Here is a 5224-nt window from a genome sequence, read left to right as displayed (position 1 = left end):
TGCCAACATCTGCTGGATCATCGAAAAAGCAAGAGAGTTTAAGACAACATTTATTTCTGATTTATTGACTATGCCAAAGCCTTTGACTGTGTGGATCACAATAAACTATGGAAAATTCTGAAAGAGATGGGAATACCAGACCACCTGACCTGCCTCTTGAGAAACCTATATGCAGGTCAGGAAGCAGCAGTTAGAACTGGACATGGAACAACAGACTGGTTCCAAATAGGAAAAGCAGTACATCAAGGTTGTATATTGTCACCCTACTTATTTAACTTCTATGCAGAGTACATCATGAGAAACGCTGAGCTAGAAGAAGTACAAGCTGGAATCAAGATTGCTGGGAGAAATATCAGTAACTTCAGATATGCAGATGATACCACCCTTATGGCAGAAAGTGAGGAGGAACTAAGAAGCCTCTTGATGAAAGTCAAAGACGAGAGTGAAAAAGTTGGCGTAAAGCTCAACATTCAGAAAATGAAGATCATGGCATCTGGTCCCATCACTTCATGGGAATTAGATGGGGAAACAGTGGAAACAGTGTCAGACTTTATTTTCTGGGGCTCCAAAATCACTGCAGATGGTGATTGCAGCCGTGAAATCAAAAGATGCTTGCTCCTTGGAAGGAGAGTTATGACCAGCCTAGATAGCATATTAAAAAGCAGAGACATTGCCAACAAAGGTCCATCTAGTCAAGGCTGTGGTTTTTCCAGTGGTCATGTATGGATGTGAGAGTTGGACTGTGAAGAAGGCTGAGCGCCAAAGAATTGATGCTTTTGAACTGTGGTGTTGGATAAGACTCTTGAGAGTCCCTTGGGCTGCAGGGAGATCCAACCAGTCCATTCTAAAGGAGATCGGTCCTGGGTGTTCTTTGGAAGGACTGATGTTGAAGCTGAAACTCCAATACTTTGGCCACCTCATGCGAAGAGTTGACTCATTGGAAAAGACTCTGATGCTGGGAGGGATTGGGGGCAGGAGGAGAAGGGAACGACAGAGGATGAGATGGTTGGATGGCATCACCGACTCGATGCACATGAGTTTGGGTGAACTCCAGGAGTTGGTGGTGGACAGGGAGGCCTGGCGTGATGCGATTCATGGTGTCGCAAAGAGTTGGATGTGACTGAGCGACTGAACTGAACTGAACTGAACTGAAGGATAAATAGAGATTTTTATTTAAAATAATTAAAAACCTAGGATATATTAAGTAACTTTTAACTGTCTTTTCAGCAAGCAGAGATGGATGGTACAGGATTTAAATATGGAAGAAGATAGAATTGGAAATGAAGTCACTCTTGGGAAGCTGAATATTTATTATATTGCAACCAAGTGTCAGTCATTAGGAAAACTCTGTGTACAGAGTTTGTAATACAAAATCATCCAGCAAAATTACTTTATTATTATGTGTGTTAGATTTATACTGTGATAGATTTATTTTAGAAAAGATAAGATATGCATCCTTGTAAATGGGGTAAAAAAGGGTCCTGTATCTTATATTTTTATGAATTTTTACAGGAAAGCATTTAGCATTTTAAACTCAGATTGATAACAATGTCAAATTTTTACTAAATATTCTGTGACAGGAAAGAAAAAAAAGGATTTTCAAAAATAGTGTCTTTAATTGTCTGTATTAAGGTAGATAAGCAGAAGATTAAGTATTATATGTATATAGCCTTCTGGATTCATTAATATATAATACAATGCTTAAAGCTCATAAAATTTGATGAAATTTTATAAGGTCTTATTCAAAAATAATTGTCCTTCTATGTCATGAAATGCTTTTTATAATTACTTTTTAATTTTCCTTTAATCTGCAACTCATGGTAAAGTAGTAGTTTCCCAGGGGTTTCTGAATAGAAAGGGAAATGGAGTGCCATTAATGGAGAAAAGTAGTTCAAATATGCTTAATATTGCTGGCCTACATGTTTCAGAAGCATGGGGGTATTTCCATTTGATTCAGGCATCAGTGGAGAGAATGAAACAGCATAGTATAGCAGTGGAAAGAACACAGACTTTGGAAATCTTGACAAAAATAAAATAAAATTGCCTCATTTTGGACAATATAACCTTATTGAGCCCAGGGTTCACTGTGAGAAGAAGACAGCAACATTAACTTCATAGTGTTTTTGTGATGATTAAGGGTGATCTTTATAGGGTGATACTCATGTTGTTTGGCACATGGAAGGTGATCAATGTATGACTACTATTCTTAATATAAATTATAATTTCCAGTTAGTAACAAAACATGTCAATGAGATTCTATTTCATATGTTGTGAGTAAAGGGAAATATACATCTATCAAAATCAAAATAAAAGAATGGATAAGTGCTGGAAATCCTAAGGCAGAAATATGAATAAATAAAACTAAAGAGATAAATGTTAAGCATCAACCTCCAAGATTTTGATAGATGTTGACTGAGTCTTAGCTGATATCCTAGCTAATGAATAGCCAAGTTCAGCACTGCAGTTTAACTTCACTGCTCCAGTCTGCTCCAAAGATAAAATGGATGTGGAGGTGTTCTATGCAGAGATGATGATGGAACAGCTGTTCTTCACTCTCTTCTTCTCAAGTTGTTTGCCTTTTTCATTTAGCCTATAAAGTAAGCATGAGTCTAGTTTCTATCAGGAACTAGAGTTCCTATCTTAGCGTTTTCTATCCAGTTTTCCTGTCTTTGTCTTTACGATCTTTTCTGGCCTCTCTCTTGACCTTTCACCTTGTCCAATTCTCTTTCTTATTTGCTTAATGAAAAGTCCAACTCTCTTCTCAAAACTAGGCTCTTCAGAGGCGTCCTCAACCCACCTCATACCATGGAAGGACACATTCCTCCTTAAGAATTATAAAATACACATTGGAATGTTAAAAACAGTTACTTTCTGGCTAAGGACTCTTCATTGTGTTAAATTTAAACTATTCAAATCCCCAGATTTGCATTTTAATATATATATAAATAGCTTTACCACTGGCCTCAGGTTATCTAAAAAGTCATAAGTTTTCCTTCTTTTGTTTTTAATGGAGCATTTTGTGAATTCTATCAATTCTTTGTGAATTCATCCTTGTGTAGGGACCATGCTGGTCTTCTCTGTATCATTCCAATTTTAGCATATGTGTTGCTAAAGCAAGCACTTTTTCCTCCCTCCTTTTCTCCTCCCTCTCTCCTTCTCTCCCTTTCTCTCTGTCTCTCTTTCTGAGACGGTGCTCTCGGACACATATATATGCCGTCTGCTTGCTACAGTTTAAAACTTATTTTTACTTTAGGCAAGTATATATTTTTTCCCTCTGTTTTTCCTTTTTCTTCCCCTAGAAAAAATCTTGCAACTGAGTCCGACATATTAAAAAATATAAATTAAGCTTTTTATTAGGGAAAGACCCTGATGCTGGGAAAGATTGAAAGCAGGAGGAGAAGGGGATGACAGAGGATTAGATGATTGGATGGCATCACCGACTCGATGAATGTGAGTTTGAGCAATTTCTGGGAGTTGGTGATGGACAGGGAAGCCTGGTGTGATGCAGTCCAAGGGGTTGCAAAGAGTTTGACATGACTGAGTGACTGAACTCAACTGAAGTGGGATCAGACCTCTCCTCTTTCATCTCTATCATTTTCACGGTTCCTGCAGTATCTCTGAGGAGCCCTAGGCCCAGAGAAACACTATTGAAAAGCTTTGAGCTAATGAAAAGAGTTATTAACTGAAATTCTGAAGACTGGAGTTTTAGCTTTAGCTCTAACATCAAATTTATATGTGTCACTGATAGGGGTAATTGTCTTATCCATAAAACAAAGGTTTGAACAGTGGTTCTCAATTTTGTCTGTGTATTAGAATCACCTGGGGAGCTTTTAAAAATACTGATGCTCAGGCCTTATATCAATTAAATTAGAGTCTTTGGGGCGTGACCAAGACAACAGTATATTTTAGAGCTCCTTGGGTGATTCCAATGTGCAACCAAGTTTCAAAACTGCCAAAGAGTTTTTGAGCAATAATGTTTCACAAATCCATAGGTCTTTGCAGCTTGCTTTGGTAGATGTAGTTAAAATGTGCAGAGTCTATTAATTTATAGATAGTACTTAGTGAAGAGTGGGGATGAACGTGGTCATAAAGATTGAAACCTAGGAAAAAAGTTTTTTGATTATCTTAATAGCTCAGTGTGTTGGGCAAAACACTTAACTCTGTTATATCCCTGATGGGAGTAATTTTAACTTCCTCTAAAATGAGGCTCTCAACGGAGAAATCATATTTAAATGCAGTGTTATTAGATTTATACCAATAATGACACCATTTGTTAGTATGATCTGCTAAGAATTACACCTAGCTATTTCATTCACAAAATAAATAGAATGGCCAGATTGACTACTGAAATGTATAATATGGTTAATATTCCTCAGTTGGTGGTATAGCTAGAAGACAGATTAAAGTAGCATGTTATCAATGGAAATCTCTGATATTGAGATGCTGCATTAAAAGTGCCTCCATTAAAAGGGCAAAGAGAGAAAAAAAACCCCAGGATTACTGCTGTGTGCTTGTCAATGAAAAACTATTGTTATGAAAAACTATTGTTTCAGCCGAGTTTTCAAAGTAGGAATAAAGCTCATAGTATTGGTGAGCAATTGATCCTCAAAGATATACAAATTGTATGACAATATTCAGTCTATAATCTCCAAAGGTCAAATGAATTTCTTATGATTGGATAAGTTACAATGAATACCAAGTAGTGTAAAAGTGATGGCAGAACTAGAGCAAAATGATTGATTCTAAATATGTTAGATGTAAAGCTAAATAGAAATGCCTTTTCATTTTCTTGTTACCAAGGCCATTTACACATTTTCTCTCATATTTGGGCAGCTAATAGGTATTCAAATTCATGTGCTTTAATCTCCTCTTTTACCAGTGTAGTTCTTTGCTAGAAGTTGGTAACCTTTAAATAAAAGAAAGTGCAGCTATCACTTGTGGCATGACAATATATTAATAATTTTATTCCCTTGTTCTTAGAATTTTTTTTGCTGGAATGGATTTACCAACAACAGAATAAAAAAATCATATTTAAAAAATTTGTCCTGTCCTTCTGCACAGGAAGATCAGCTTTATGTTTTCATGTGTTCTAGGCCTCCTTACCCCAGAGGAAAGTTTACCCTAGGTTTATTTGTGAAAGTACCCAAGAAGTTGGGCAGTGAGCCCAATGTTGACTTGGCAGACTAGGAAAAGTCCACAGAAACAATTTTGACAACATGAATTT

At 36.7% G+C, this 5224-nt stretch overlaps 1 non-coding gene across 1 annotated transcript; it reads right to left on the bottom strand.

Annotated features, from left to right (window-relative positions):
* Window positions 1–3011: 3011 nt before the first annotated feature.
* LOC147366715 (U6 spliceosomal RNA) lies at window positions 3012–3121 on the bottom strand. Its single transcript, XR_015132238.1, has one exon. It is a non-coding gene; the product is annotated as a U6 spliceosomal RNA (small nuclear RNA).
* Window positions 3122–5224: the final 2103 nt, after the last annotated feature.

Source organism: Bos grunniens, chromosome 8 (genome assembly GCF_055505025.1).
Source record: "Bos grunniens cultivar Pamir isolate PY7600 chromosome 8, Bosgru_T2T1.0, whole genome shotgun sequence".
In the NCBI taxonomy this organism is placed as follows: domain Eukaryota; kingdom Metazoa; phylum Chordata; class Mammalia; order Artiodactyla; family Bovidae; genus Bos; species Bos grunniens.
The sequence above is the reverse complement of the archived record's forward strand: the minus strand, read 5'-3'. Positions and strand labels throughout refer to the sequence as shown.